The sequence below is a fragment of the Magnolia sinica genome, chromosome 8 (genome assembly GCF_029962835.1).
Source record: "Magnolia sinica isolate HGM2019 chromosome 8, MsV1, whole genome shotgun sequence".
Taxonomy (NCBI): Eukaryota; Viridiplantae; Streptophyta; class Magnoliopsida; order Magnoliales; family Magnoliaceae; genus Magnolia; species Magnolia sinica.
In genome coordinates this window covers 18151319-18167968 of record NC_080580.1, presented here as the reverse complement: position 1 = coordinate 18167968, position 16650 = coordinate 18151319, and positions in this window count along the sequence as shown.

Here is a 16650-nt window from a genome sequence, read left to right as displayed (position 1 = left end):
CCTATAGTAATGTATATATGTGATCTACATTGTCCATCTATTTTACTATCTCATTATAAGGCCCGACCCCAAAAATAAGGTAATTAGAAGCCCAAGCCAACCACACCATATGAAACAAGGGAGTTGACGCCCACCATTCAAAATTAAAACTTTTGCAAGGCCCAAAGGAATGTGTATCTATAATCCAACTCATATAAGATCACACTAATATGTATGAAGGGTATAAGCAAATATTAACATGATCCAAACTTTGGTGCCCTCAATAAGTTTATAATGCTAGGAGTTCAATTCCCACAATTTCCTTTGGTGTGGTCCACTTCAGATCTGCCTCAAATTTTGGCTCATGGCCTAACATGAGTTGTTAGAATAGATAGATGGCATGGATATGATACAAACATCATGGCGGGCCCCCATGATTTTTATATGTAGAAATAGTAGAAATTCAGGGCTATGAAATGGGGAGCTTTCAAACAAGCTCACTGTCATTGTCAACCTCAAAATTGATGTTATAATTACATAGGTAAATAATCATTATCTATTTACCAATAATTAAATTGTAAATAAAAAACAAACACCCCCTTAGCATAATGCTATTGTTCATATAACATGGACAATACTATATTAAATCATTTAACATGTCTATATCTATTATAGTGGAATATGAGTTACAAAATATCCTTAATAAATTCACCTATATTAGTGTGGAAATACGGCCGCTTCTTGTGAAATTAAGAGAGAAATCTCTAAAAAAAACTCATGAAAATGATATATGCACACAACTTTTCACAAAAATATGGCAATTAAAAAGTGTAAGTAAATTAATTCAAAGGGCTTCTTTGTTAAATTTGAAGTTTGAAGCCATAAATGAAGTCTGAATGTAAAGTCTAAAAACATCTTTGGTAACTATCCGAATCCGACGCCGATAGCCTCCGTAGAACCCCATTCTCGGCTCCCGGCACTCATTTACCAGGTTCCGATCCTGGGATACTACAAGGAGGATTTATAATCATTAGTCTGATTCATAATGAGCATAACCAAAATCATAACCCACGAACAATAACCATAAGAACACCATCACAAAATCCACTATGATAAAAAACTTTTGAGTACAATGCATCTGAAGGGAATACAAGATAATGCAAAAGATAGAAACTCTAAGGCTCGTGCACGCTCTCGCTACTATGCTACGCCGCATCTCGCGTCACCGCACGCATCAATCGTGCATAAGTTTATGGAAAGCTTAAGGGTGGTGTAAGTGTGTGCGCAATATAAGCGTGCTCAAGATGCAAGGTCGAGTAATGTGGAATCATGGTGATGAGTATATGAATATAATCAGCTGTACTAAGGCTATGCGGTGCAAGATATGAATATTATCGGCCATAACACGGCCATGCGATGCGAGATGCAACTCAAGTATGTCAATCCTCATCATATATCAAGATAGTTTTCATTCTCAGTATAACCACCGGGTTCGACACTCTAAATGGCTGTCGCTCTCTAGCCCACCCAAGAGAGCGTAAGAAACATCACTATCCGTCGACCAATAGTCTGCCAATACCTATCTGGCATGTCGATAGCGGACCCATTCACGAGCTGGTCAAACTCAGCCTAGTATTGCCCCCTACCCTCGGGCGAGTAAGGCCACACCCCTTTCCAGCCGACCACGACACAGTGGGAGACGCGGCCTCCTGGTATTCAGCCCTCGTGCGCTCATATATCCACTCGGTCTCGACGTTGGAGTCATCCTCTGGTACCATCGGGTTTAGGGATTTTCACCCAGGGACATCTATGGCGCCCGTATGCTAGAACCAAACATTTTCAGTATCCAACCTAGCCACCCACAATGTGTCTGTGGAGGTTATGGCCTTGATGTTGCTAGGGCATATAATAATTATGATCACACAAATGCAAGTGCATGAATCACCTTACCAAACATGTAACAATCCTGCACGTACCGAGCGCTCATGTGGGGCGACTCCGCCTATCAGGGAGCCCATAAACGATCTACCCGAAGGTATATGCTATGATCAGTCACTTCTCATATCAGACATACATATGATGTGTATGATCATAAATCATGGATCTATGCTATACATGTTATGTGGTAATGGGCTCTGATTAAAATGAAGATGGGCCTAGACGGCCTACACATTGCAAGTATGGGCCTATTAATGGGCCCTAGGGAGAGTGACAATGCGGACATTTAACCAACATCATCCTTACAATGTGGACATCAAACCATCATTGCTCCCAAGGTACAGCCCACTATAAAATCAACACATATACCATGGTGGAATCACACAACAATGGCCTTATGTACATCCTCTAGGGCCTTGACCCATGGGCCTTCAGTACATCAAATGGGCCTCATACATGGGTCTCGTATATATACATATCAAGGTGGGCCTCAACGATGGGCCACAAATGCATCAAAATGGTCCTAGTCAAATGGGCCTTATATTCGTCAAGTGGGCCTTATAATATGGGCCTCATAATGGGCCTTAAAATAATTTTTAAAATGATTGGATGATTTGGATGAAACACCCGCAACATGGTGGGGCCCACACTAATGGAGGGTGTGGATTACAATACATACACAAGTAGGTCCCATGTGGGGCCTACCATAATGTTTATTTTCCATCCAACCTGGGCCCACCATAATGTTTATGCACCATCCAAACTGCTTCATAAGGCCATGTGAACCAAGGTAGGGCCCACTGGACTGGGGCCCACTGGAATGTTTATTTTCCACCCAAACTATTTATAAGGTCACACGGACCATGGGTAGGGCCCGCCATTTATTTACAGCCAATCTGGCACACGGTCAGAGCCCATCGTGATGATTATATATATATATATATATATATATATATATATATATATATATATATATATATATATATATATATATATATATATATATATATATCACGTGGACAGGAGCCCACCGTGATGTGGTCCACAAATCCACCGCTCATTATGTGTGTCCCACTTGGGCCGACAGTAAGTTTCAGATGCATCCAAATTTCGGGTAGGCCCCACCAACCGATTTTATATTTTTAGGCATGTTCATTCAACACTGTTTCGTGTAATGTGGTCCACTTGAAATTAGGATATATCTCATTTTTTGGTCTAATACCATAAAATGATCTATAAAAATAGATAGACGGCATGGATGAAACACACACATCATGGTGGGGCCCATAGGCGGGCCTGCCACGATTGTTCACTAAACTCTACCCGTGAGCTCATTGGCAGGCTACTGCGCATGATTTGGTTATTATTATTTTTTTGAAAAATCGAAATTCTGCAGTTTTTCCCATGTGGGGCCCACATCGAGATAATCCACTCCAACCATTGGATTCCACGGTCCAAGACCGACCAAATGAGTCCAATATGTGGCCTATTTTTGGCGAGTAAAAAGATTAAGGTAGTTTTCAATGGTAAACACCACTATTTCCTATGGTATGGCCCGCTTGATTATCAAATTGGCCCAAATTTTGGCTCAACGACTAAAATGATCAAGGAAAAGGATAGATAGCTTGGATTATATGCATACATCGGGGTGGGGCTGCATGAGTGGCCCACCACTTCTTTTTCTTTTGCTAGCTCGTTAGTACACTCCCATGTTAGTTTACACTTCACTGCTCGCCCAACACGTCCAGCATCTAGGGACGCTGGACGGCATAGGAAAGCATATCATTGTGGTGGGTCCCACGTGTATGTGGCCCACCAACACCTATATACATATAATATATATATATATATATCTTATATTATATATATAATATATATTATATTATATATCATATATATATTATATAAAATATATCATATAATAAGAAGGGCATTGGGTCCATTTTAACAGTGGATGGTGTGGATCTTCACCTACAATAGGGTGGGCCACACCGTTTGATGTTGATGAATGGAGTAGATATCACACATTTTGGTGGGATCCACACCATCACAATGGAAAGAGAGAGAGAGAAAGAAACAAGAGAGACGGTGATGGAGAGGAGGAACCCTGCCACTATGGGCCCTCCATTGATACAACACGTACATCAAGTGGGTCCCACAACAAGTGGACCCTAAACTTTAAAATTAACGGTGGATCACCCACCTCTAGGCCTCTTCCTTGCTCCCTTAGCCTTCTATGCTCATTGCCTTGCCTTTTGATGGTGGTTGATGAAAGATGAATGGTTGAGATGGGAGATGAGAGGGTGTAGATGGAAGATGAGAAGGTGAACCACACTTGAGAGGGAGAGGGAAGCTTGGACGTATGGAGTGTCTTGGGTTGCTTGGGAGAGAGCTTAAGAAAATGGAATAAATGAATAAAATAAGAAAAAGAATGGATGGTATGGGGTGGTTTGAAAAATGGGTAAAAGAGGGATGGTTTAGTTTGAAATTTTTTTTTAAGAAGGAATGGTGAGAGAGAGAGAGAGGTTTGACTTGTGGGAAAAGGAGGAGTGGGGTGGTTGTACTTGGATAAGGGATGCATTTATGGTTGATTGATGAGACTTGTTGTAGAGATTCCCTCGAGATTCGCAACGCGCGGCGTTTCTTCAGAATAAACGCAGACCGACATCTTCTAGCCTGGGTATCGGTTCGGTGTGCGAGTCGCGGCGTTGGAACCGCGGCGACGACGCGGTCACTATAATACAAGTTTCGGGTCGAGCCGACAACTTTTCACAAAAATATGGCAATTAAAAAGTGTGAGTGAATTAATTCTAAGGGCTTCTTTGTCAAATTTGAAGTTTGAAGCCATAAATGAAGTCTGAATCTAAAGCCTAAAAACATCTTTGATAACTATCCGAAAGAAGTGTTAAAGTTTGAAAATTAAGTACTAAATTTGAAATAACATGTTTGTCAACAAATGCCTGAAATGTTTGAAATTTGATAATTTGACATATTTGCACCCGTCTTCTATTTGGAGATGTTTTTAACTATGAAGGATTTTTTTAATTAAATAAAAATAAAACCATTAAGTTAACGTCCTTTTAATTCAAATAAACAGAAGTAATAAATAGAAAATTAAAAATGTCATACATTTGTCCATGAAAATAGAGCAATTTTTTATTATTATTAAATCAATTATTTGCATGTATAAGTTTGACGACAAATTCTTCTCGAACATTACACAATAGTTTGTTCGAAGTCTCCAAATTCCCATTCCAATTCAAACATACCATTCTTTCACTCGACATTCATCTCCAAATGAATATGTTTATCATTGTATTATGGTATGAGATATGTTGGCTGTTGTGGGGGTCCATCGAGATATATTTATTTTATATCCACGCCATCCATCCATTTTGCCAATTCATTTTAAGGCATGGGCCTAAAAATGAAGAAGATCCTAAGCTCTGGTGAACCACACCATAGTAAACAATGGTCACTAAATTCCCACGGATACCACTCTCGCATATCTAGGGTGCGACTTTGGTGGATCATCGGATCCACCGAAGTGGGTGGGATCCCTAACTGTAGGGCTCACAGTGATGTATGTGTCTTCAATCTAGACCATCCAACCATTTTAAGAACTCATTTTAGGGCATTGTCCCAAAAATGAAGCTGACCCAAATCTTCGATGGATCACACCACAAGAAACAGTCATAATTGAATCGCTACCATTAAAAACTTCATGAATGCCACTAGAATGTTTATTCACCATCCAAATTGTTGATAGGATCATAAAGACCTAGATGAAGAGACCACACAAATATCATCTTGATCCAATGCTTTTATGGCCCACAAGAAATTTTTAATGGTCAATTACCATTATTTCCTTTACTATGGTCCATCTAAGATTTGGATTTATTTCATTTATTAGATAGTGCCCTAAAATGAGATTTTAATACGGATGGATAGTGTGGATGTAGTCACATGCATCACGATGGGCCCATAGTCAGGGGTCCCACCCACCTCGGTGGATCCAGGAGACGCAGATTGAATATTGACGATGCCAAAAGGCTGTAGCTACTAGACGATGATGCGTGGCCCCACCATGATGTATGTATTTTATCCACACTATCCATCCCTTTTTTCATATCATTTTAGGGTTTGATCCCAAAAATTAGGAAGATCCAAATCTCATGTGGGCCACACCACAGGACATGATGGCAATTGAACAACCACCATTAAAGGCTTCTTGAGGACCACACAAGTTTTGGATGGAGCTGATATGTGTTTTCCTTTTATCCAGATACGCGTGACTTAATCAACAGGTTGGATGCTAAGTAAACATTATGGTGGGCCTTATGAAGTTTTTTATGGTGGGCATTCAATACCATTGTTTTCTTGTGGTGTGGTCCCCTTGTGGTTTGAATGTCTCATTTTTGGGCTCATGCCATAAAAATGATATAGAAAAATAGATGGATGGCGTGGATAAAATGCATACATCATGGTGGGGCTCACAGAGCACTATCCAGTAGCCACCTCACTATTAGCAACGCAGCGTCGGTAGGCAATCTGTGTCTGGATTCAAGGATCCACCGAAGTCGTGCCCGCAAAGCTAGAGAGGGCGTTCCTGTCAAGGGCTATGGGGCCCACCGTGATGTGTGTGTTTTATGAACACTATCCATCCATTTTTCATTCCTTTGTAGGGCATAAGACTAAAAACGAGGCATATCTAAGACTCAAGTGAGCCACGCTATAAGAAATTGTGAGAATTGGGTGCTTATTGTGAAAAACTTCTTAGGGCCAATGAAGGCTCTGATCAAGCTAATATTTGCCTTTTCCCTTCATCTAGGTCCCTATGACCTTGGGAAGAGGTTAGATGGCAAATAACTCATAGTTGACCCTGAGAAGGTTTCAACAGTAGTGAATCAATTCCCACTACTTTCTGTGGTGTGGTCCACTTGAACTTTGGATATGCCTCATTTTTAAGCTCATGCTCTAGAGTGATATGGAAAAGTTGATGGATAGTGTGGATATAACACATAAGTCATGGTGGGGCCCATAAAAGTTTTACACATTAAAAGTTAGGTTATGTAGTACGCAATCTATTCAGGAGAGATAATCTCTGTGGTAATGTGCATAGGAGCATTTTTTAAATAAACTTTTTTCAGAAGAATCCATATAGTGTATTTTGTATTCACTATTAAGTTAGACCTCCATCATGGAAAAAAACAAAAAAAAAATCACGGAGCACTTTATAGGTTCGGCATTAATAAACAACACTTAACATGAAGTGTTTTTTGAGTTCCACAGGTTTTTTTTCGATGTTAACAACAGACCTAAGTCTCATAATAAAATAATATTGATTCACGAATCAGTTCACTAATATTTTTATAAGAGTCAGGTTAAGTCACAAGATTCAAATCATCAAATACCTAGATTTATTTCCCTTTTTGCCGATTGCATAGTTTTTAATGTTCTTATTTATTTTAAAACACGGGAGAGATTGTTATGTTTGTAAAGGTTTCAAAACAAACTATTATGTTTTGGAAAGGTCTTGTTTTGTCCCACATTAAGGAAGAGAATTTTAACCCCCTCTATGTGATAACCTTCTCATAGGGGCTTTAGCCCCTTTTAGAGATCATGCTTTGAGGTTCAAGGGGGTGTGTGCCACGTGCCATTTTTCATACACCTGAGCTCATGCCAAGCTAAGCCTCTCCTAGGCATGTTGTGTCATGCCAAGTCGGGCCTTGGTCATGGACATGGCATGGTGATAGTGTGTGTGCATGTGCTTGCCATGTACTTTTTAAATTTTAAAAAAAAAAATTTCTTAAAATTCAATGCATTTTTAGCTTTAAAATACTTCAAAATTAATAGTGGTTTTTCTCTAAATAGTTTTAGCTATTTCTAGTAATTTTTAATCATTATACAGACAATAAAAGTCTTTACTCCCTAGAAGAACCCAAGCAAGGGTTATCTAAAGATTAAACAAAAATAAAAAATTAAATTAAATTAAAAAAATCCATGCATCTCTCCAACGTTCTCTCTGCAAAACATTCTTTTAAAAGTCTATGCAAACAATGTCCACTATCATCGAAGTTGGATTTATACTTCTATGGTGGGCCGACTCCAAAAGACTTTTCTTTTATCTCAACTGCCACACTTGTGTGGGATAGAACTAGTCTTAAAAATAGCAACCTGGTCATGCTCAACTTAACAGTTTTTGGAGCGGAAGTGATCTTATATCTGATTCAAACAAGCAACCCAAGCAAACGCAGAGACTGCATAAGTTTTTACATGGAAAATACTCGAGGGAAAAACCATGACACAGAGTGATGATCAATCCACTATAATAAAATGAAGGTTGTAAGAGATGGAATAACTTACAATAGAAATCCTAACTTTCCCCTCCAAGTCCTTGAGTATTTATGCTAAGCTCCAAAACCCTCATTTTTTATGCTAACCCTGATCACAATTAGGAGGGCATTTATATACTCCCATACAAGATTAGGAAATAAAACCCACACTCACGCATTCTATAAATTGGATCGATGAGACCTTCAATTAGACCGATATGAGTCAACTCACATCACTGGTCGAATCAAAAATGTGCAAAAGTGGATAATGTACAACTTGAGAATTCACCTCATAATTTGGTAAAACCGAAAGGGACACCGGCTGAACCAATAGAGGCCTTTTCTGCACTAGAATTAAAGGCACTCGATCAACAATCTACACCGCGGCTTTAATTCTCCAACTCCATTGTTCCAAGATGCTACTACCATCTCTAATCATCTTTAAAGTAATGTCATCATCGTTTTATGCACACTCTATATTTATTTCTTCTTTGCCAAGCCTAGAGAAGTCGAGAAAAACTTGAACTTCTCTACCGGAACGACCTTTATAAGCATGTCTACACGACTTCCTATTGAAGCCCCAACTCATTCATCATCTCTTTCAACTTAACAACTTCCTTGAATGCTTCCGTCATTATCATGTATTCAACTTCAGTTGTGAATAGTGTAACTACAGATTGAAGTTTCAATATCCAACTAACAGCTCCACTCGCTAATACAAACGAATAACCGAAAGTTGACCTTCTATTATCCACATTCTCTGCATAATCTACATTTATATAGCTTATGAATTTCTCCTCAGATTTTTTACAAACCAAGACGTAGTCCATGATACCTTATAGGTACCGAAGTAACTATTTCACTACTTGCTAAAGTTACTTGCTGGGGTTTGATATATATCTGCTCATAACACCAATCGCATGTGAAGTATCTGGTCTAGTACAGACCATGGCGTACATAAGACTACCAACCACGCTTGAGCATGGCACATGAGACATACTAATTTTCTTCATTTGACGTAGGATATAACTCCGAAGAAAGCTAAAAGTGAGTAGTGTGGGGAGTGCTAACCGGTTTTTCCTTTCGCTATCTAAACTTGACCAAGACCTTCTCAAGATATGTCTCATGAGAAAATCATAGTCTGCTCCTTTCCCTGTCTATGTGTATATCGATGCTGAAAATATCCTTTGTAGCTCCTATATCTTTTATCTTAAATATCATGGATAATTGAGCTTTAATATATTGATTTCAGGCATACTATGGCTAGCGATAAGCATATCATTAACATATAATATCAGAATAATGAATTTCCTATCACTTAATACCATAAAATAAACATAATGATCAAATTCACTTGTGATATACCGCTGACTCAACATAAAAGAATCAAATTTCTTGTACTACTGCGTATGTGACTATTTTAGGTTGTACAACGACCTCTTTAACTTTCAAACTAAATTCTCATTTTCCTGCACCTTGAACCATTCAAGTTGCTTCATGTAGATCTGCTCTTCTTGTTCCCCATATAGAAACGCAATCATCGCATCCAACTATTTTTGTTCCATACTGTATTGGGCAACCAATGCCAGTACAAATCTAATAGATACTTTACCATTGAAGTGAATATTTCATCGAAGTTGATACCCTCCTTCTGAGCATTACTCTTCGCTGCCAATCTATCCTCGTACCTATTTAGTTTCTTCTGATAAATCTACTTACAACAAATTGATTTTCGCGTAATGGATAGCTCCACTAGTTCCCACGTTTGATTTTTGTACAAAGAGTTTCATCATGCATCACTGCCATCCACTTATCTATATCTCCATCTTCTAGTGCCTCGTAAAAAGTAGATGGCCCCCCTCATTTGTAATGAGAGCAAATACAACGTTTGAGTTATTTTCATATCTTAGCAGTAACCTATGATCCCTTGGTGGATTTCCTCTGACAGGTGGTTGCTTCACCTCTTCCTCTACCTCTACCAGCGGCTCAGGTTCTTCAAGTGTTTCACCCTTATTTTTTTCAACATCAATAATTATTTTTTTATTTTCTTGTGCTCGCCCTTCTGAAACAAGGAACTTTCATCAAACTTAATGTCCCGGCTAAGTATGATTTTCTGTGAAATTCGGTCATACAATTTGTAACCTTTCATCCCATCACCATAGCCGACAAAAGTACACTTCTCAACCATTTGGTCTAGCTTCTCTCTCAACTAACAGTACATGAGAGTAGGCATCACAACCAAATATTCACAACCCTGAGTAATCAACTACCTGACTACTCCATATTTCTTCTGAAATTTTACAATCAATAACTATAAAGGGAGATCGATTTACCAAATAACCAGCCATAGAGACAGCTTCAGCTCATATCTCCTTGGCCAACTTAAAATTACTTAACATAGTCCGAGACCTTTTCAAAAAAGTCTAGTTCATACATTCAGTTGCACCATTTTACTCTAGTGTATGCCTCACTGTGTTGTACCTCACTATCCCCTCACTCTTGCAGTATTGATTAAATTCATCGTTGTCATTTGTCTTCAGAATTTTCACTTTCCACCCTGTTTGATTTTCAACCATTACCTTTCATGTCTTATAAGTGGAGAAAACATTAGATTTATGCTTTAGAAAGTAAACCTTAACCTTCCTAGAGAAGTCGTCAATGAATGCAACAAATTATGACGACTCTCTTTCATAAACAACAAGAAACAACCCCCTACACATCAGAATACACATAGTCTTGTTGACATTTACCAGCATGTTTCCTTATTTTAAAGCATAACCTTGACTTTTTTCGATATATGCAATACTCACATATATCTAAATCAAAACTTTTAAAACTAGGAATTAAACGATGATCGAGAAGTACCTTCATACCTCACTGGCTCATGTGGCCTAGGCGCACAAGGCACAAATGTGTCATGTGGACTCTGCTATAAACACTGCAGCTCTACTACATATAGTATTGTCGATCAACTTATAAAGATTTTTTATCCTCTGTACTTTTATAGTTATGAGTGTCCCTTTTGAAAGCTTCAAGATACCTTCGTAACCAACAAACTTGTACCCAAGTGCATCTAGAGCTCTTAAAGAAATCAAATTCTTCTTCAAATCTAGAACATGCCTCACATCGATCAGAGTACGCTCCACCCCATCAAATATCTTGATGCGAACCAAACTAATTTAGTCATCTTACATGCATGATCATTGCTCATAAGAACCAGGCCACCATCATACTCACTATATTTGGTGAACCAACTCTGATGATGACACATATGGTACGATGCCACTGTATCCAAAATTCACTCATGATAAAGGAAACCAATCTGATCCTTTTACTAGATTTCACTGAATTGGCTTCATTCGACGAATCATCTGAGATCTCATCATTTCGAGTTTTAGGATATTGTCAGTCCTTTATATGTCCCATCCACTGACAATTCTAACACTTCAACTTACCTTTGTCTTTCGATTTGAATCTATATTGTGATTTCCCCTTCTTATAGTCAGACGGTCTTCTCCGAGCAAACAATGCATCCGTGGAAGTACCTTCGCCTCCATTCTTCTTTCTCAGTTGCTTTAACTGAAGGGTTGAGATGACAGTCTTGATGTCCAAGGCATTCCTACCATAGCAAAGAGTATCAACTAGATACTCATAAGACTCTAAGAGAGATGTCAATAAAATAAGGGCTTTGCCCTCTTTATTAATCTTCACATCCACACATGTTAACTTGCAAACTAAGTTGTTGAAGATGTTAATGTGCTTAGAGAGATCCGACCCTTCTGCCATCTTCCGACCATAAAATTGTCTCTTCAAATATAGACAATTGGTGAGCAACTTCGTCATATAAATGCTCCCCAACTTTGTCCATAAGCTTGTTGTAATTGTCTCATCAATGACATTGTGAAGAACTTCATCAGCCAAGTATAATTGAATTGTGCTAATCACCCTTTGATCAAGTTCATTCCGATTATCTTCCTTCATAGATTCTAGACGATGTGTTTCTCAAGGAGTGCATGTTGTAACCCTTGCTGAACTAGGAGGGCTTTAATCTTTAACCTCAATCGTTCAAAGTTATTTTTACCTATGAACTTATCTATCTCAAATTTCACATTTAATCCCTTAGATGCAACGTTTCCATATTCAAACTAATGCCCTAACCCACACTCTAATACCACTTGTTAGGAGCGGAAGTGATCTCAAATTCATATCAAACAAGCAATAGAAAATGAAAAATTAAAGCAAACATAGAGAACACGTGAGTTTTTACGTGAAAAAATCTTGCAAGAAAAAAATCAAGGCACAAAGCGGCAATCAATCCACTATAACCAAAAGAAGGTTGTAAGAGATGAAACAACTTATAGTAGAAACCCTAGCTTTCCCCTCAAAGCCCTTAAGTATTCGTGCTAGGCTCTAAAACTCTCATTTTTCTACTAACCCTAATTGCAATTAGGAGGGTATGTATACACTCCTGTATAATATTAGGAAATAAAATCCGCACTTACTCAAACTTACAAGTTTCGTTGGTCGAATTAACAGGAACTGACTCACATCCACTGGTCAAACCAAAAAAGTGCAAAACTGGACAACGTGTAAACTGAGAATTCACCCCTAATTCGATTGAACAGAAAGAGACACCGGTTAAATCGACATAGGCCTTCTCTACATTAGGATTAAAGGCACTTGATCAACAAACAATCTTCTAACAATTTGTGACTCAGCAAACCCACTCATTCTCTAGTCAATTACACACATCTTTGAAGAGATAGTAACCCTATCTTGACTTCATTTTCTATTATTAGTCATCTCTGAAATCAATAAAAAATATAGATAAAAGGTAAATTCACCAAAACTAACTCATGTAGATTTCACTATGTCTAGAGAAAGTCTCCAATTGGGTCGCAACTTAGTTAATACTAAAAAGAAACTTAAAATTGATTGACTGAACTTTAGAAAATAGTTGAAGAAATTTGAATTAACTCACCAAAACTTGATGTTGAGTGTTTTTAAGGGTCAAATATTGCATATTAGACCCCAATTATTATCTGATTTTACATATTTGATAATGCTTACCATTCTATTTTAATCGTGTTTTTGTTGCAAGGTGAATTTAAAGAGCTTGGACTGAAAAGGGTATTAAAAGCATGGATTGAACGCTCATAAATCACCAAGGTAAGAGATGGACCCTAAAGGATTGAGATCAAAGAATTTATACACCAGAGATCCGAGAAAATCAAGTGATTGAAGTTCAAGTGGCCTGAAAATCGTTCAAAATGCAAGATCACAGGGTTCCTACCATCTGTTCGATGTGAAACTTTATATCTGGCCTGTAGACCATACATTAACCGTACACATCGAATTTCAGCCATTGTATCCTTTTAGAAGTAGCCCAATGGACAGATCGGCTTATAAAACACTGATATGGGGGCCCACCTAATATCTGAATATGCTTCAATTTTGGTCTCAACCCCTTAAATGAGGTGGAAAAATGGATGGACGAAGAAGATTTTGTGTTAACATCACAGTGGGCTCCACCCGGGGATGTGCATGTGCACAGTCTGCGTGCACATGTGCCGCACCGGATCTAGAAATCTGGTCAAAGGTTGTTGACTCGACCATTTTTCAAATCCAGCTCGAATTCAAACTCTCGCCGCACGGCCGTCCGCTGGACGATTGGCTGGCTATCAATACGAGCTCAGTTGAATAATCCCGACCGTCCATTTAAGCTAGGAGGATATTTCGACCGTACCCATGGTGTTCTCTTGGTCCCATACACACGTACACACGTAGATTGCCAAAAAACACAGGATGAACGGTGAGTTGATTTGATACAGTGGATTGCACCAAAACTCGACCAAAACCACTATTTTCCGACTGGATTTTCGACAGGAATCTAATGGACGGGGTAGATTCTTCTGAAAATACCACTGTGGGGCCCATCGAACACGTTAGCACGGTAACGTGCACATGGCTTATGTACGGGAAAACTGAAACTTCTAGGGAGTTGCGTGGCCCAGATCATGATCGTTTCGACGATCTGAACCGTCCAGAAGACTCACAAGGGGACCATGACCCTAGCCTAGGTGCCGGAATCAAGTTCGGGACGTTCACCATCCTGAAAATCCAATCCAAACGCAAGACGCCTTGCGTTTACACCTGCGCATGCACGGTGCTGCATAAAGAGTTGCGTAAACGTTGCCTTCTCCACCGCCTCTAAACTCTCAGCCGACCGACTCTCTTATGCATATAAAAGAGAGAGAGAGAGAGAGAGAGAGAGAGAGAGAGAGAGGATGTGCAAATCATCATTCTTTGGACGTGAAGTGGAGAACGTGGAAGGAGAGAGAGAGATAGCATGAACGACTTCAAGTTCTTCTTTCTTCTTCTTTGTTTTTCTTTCTTTTTCCTTTGATGATCATTGTTAAGAGCTTAGCTTCATCATGACTATGATAAGCTAAACCTCTTAGCTAGGGCTAAGAGGTGAAGCTTGTAGCATGATGGGGTGGTTTCTACGGCTTTGATTGCTTAATGACTTCTCTTTGATTATAGTTTGATTATATAGTATATTCATAGTTTTTAATGGTTTGTTGTGACTTAAATTACATTGGATCTGCAATAACTTTGAGTATTTTCTATGCATATATGGAGGTTATGATCATAGGAACCCTGTTGTTCACCATCGTCTCATAGGTAGAGGTGGGCATCGGTTCGGATCGGATCGGATTACGTACAACCCGATCCGATCCGAAATCTCAAAGGCTTGACCCGAACCCGATCTGATCCGAGACTCAATCTGGGTCACCGGACTCGGACAGATCCGATGCATGGTTAGCCTGACCCAAACCGAGTCGGATTGGGTTGGGTACGATTCGGATAGTATGAACTTTAATTCAACCGTTTCATGTGGTGTGGTCCACTTTAGTCTTTAATATACCAACTTTTTGTGCCCATGGTCTAAAATAATATTTCAAAATGGATAAATGGCTTAGATAAAATACATACATCAAGGTGGGCCCCACATGGCTCTAGAAGACCTTCAATCTACTGTATACATGTTTTTACCGAATTTTGACTTTTGTGCACGGTGCACTGCACAAAATGACAGTAGCTTGCTTTTCACGGAAGGATAGCATCCGCATAATGAATTTTTTATCGACGTTTGTGAGTACTATGGGTCTTACCTTGGGGTATGTGTTATATCTAAACCGTCCATCCATTTGGCGAGCGCTTCTTAAGGCTTGAGACGAAAAATAAGACAAATCTAACTATCAAGTGGACCACACGAATTGTTTAATGATGAAAATCATTCTCTGCTGTTATTTGTGGTGTGGTCCAGATGGTCTTTGGATATTGTTTATTTTTTGGATAATTCTCTATAATTTTCTCTAAAAATATATGAACGGTGTAGATATAATAAATACATCACTGTGGGGCCCATATCACTTTGATCTCCTTTAAACCATTCGTACAACTCAGAGCTCGAAGAGCGCCAGACTATACTATAAATGGACTGGCTACTCCCCTTCCCATCGGCAACTGGCTGGTGGTCGGTGCTCTGTGGGCCCCACCATGATGTATGTGTTTCATCCATGCCCTCCATCTATTTTTATAGATCATTATATTTATGAGAAAAAAATGAGATATATCGAAATCTCAAGTGGACCACATTATAGGAAACAGTGTTGAATGAATGTTGACCATTAAAAATGTTTTGGAGGCCATAAAAGTTTTTGATCAAGCTGATATTTATTGTTTCCCTTCATCTGGGTCCTTATGACCTAATCAACAGATTAGATGTCAAATAAACAGTACAATGGGCCTTAGGAGGATTATAATCGTGGACTTTGGGATAATGAGCCTGGAAAGTTGCTATCTCTTTTGTTAACTTTGTTCCATCAATTTCATGCAAAGGTAGGCCCCATCAAAGAAGGAGTAGTTATCTGGACCGAAATCGTCTAAAACACCTATTTTAGTCGTGAATGTAAAACACACAAGCCATGTGGAGTCCATCATTTTTCATATATAAATCTAATCTGTCCATCAGGTGAGAAATATTATTTTAACCATACATAAAACATATAATTCAATTAGATAAGTGACATAGACCATATCAATGGAAACAATGTAAAATTGCTCCTAAAAACATTCAGTTCAACAGGAGTGGCCCTTAAAAGTTTTGTATCATAATGTTATTTGTATTTTAACTTCATCCTTGTGGGTTAAACTAGATCAACGGGTCTGATGAAAGAAAAACACTATGGTGGCCACGCACCAACCCTATGGTTGGCATCCTATCCCAATTTTCCATGTGATGTGGTCCATTCCATATGTTTATTTATATGATATTTTCATCAAGGGCCCATAATCGAATATAGAACCTGATGGACGGAATGGATTTTATATA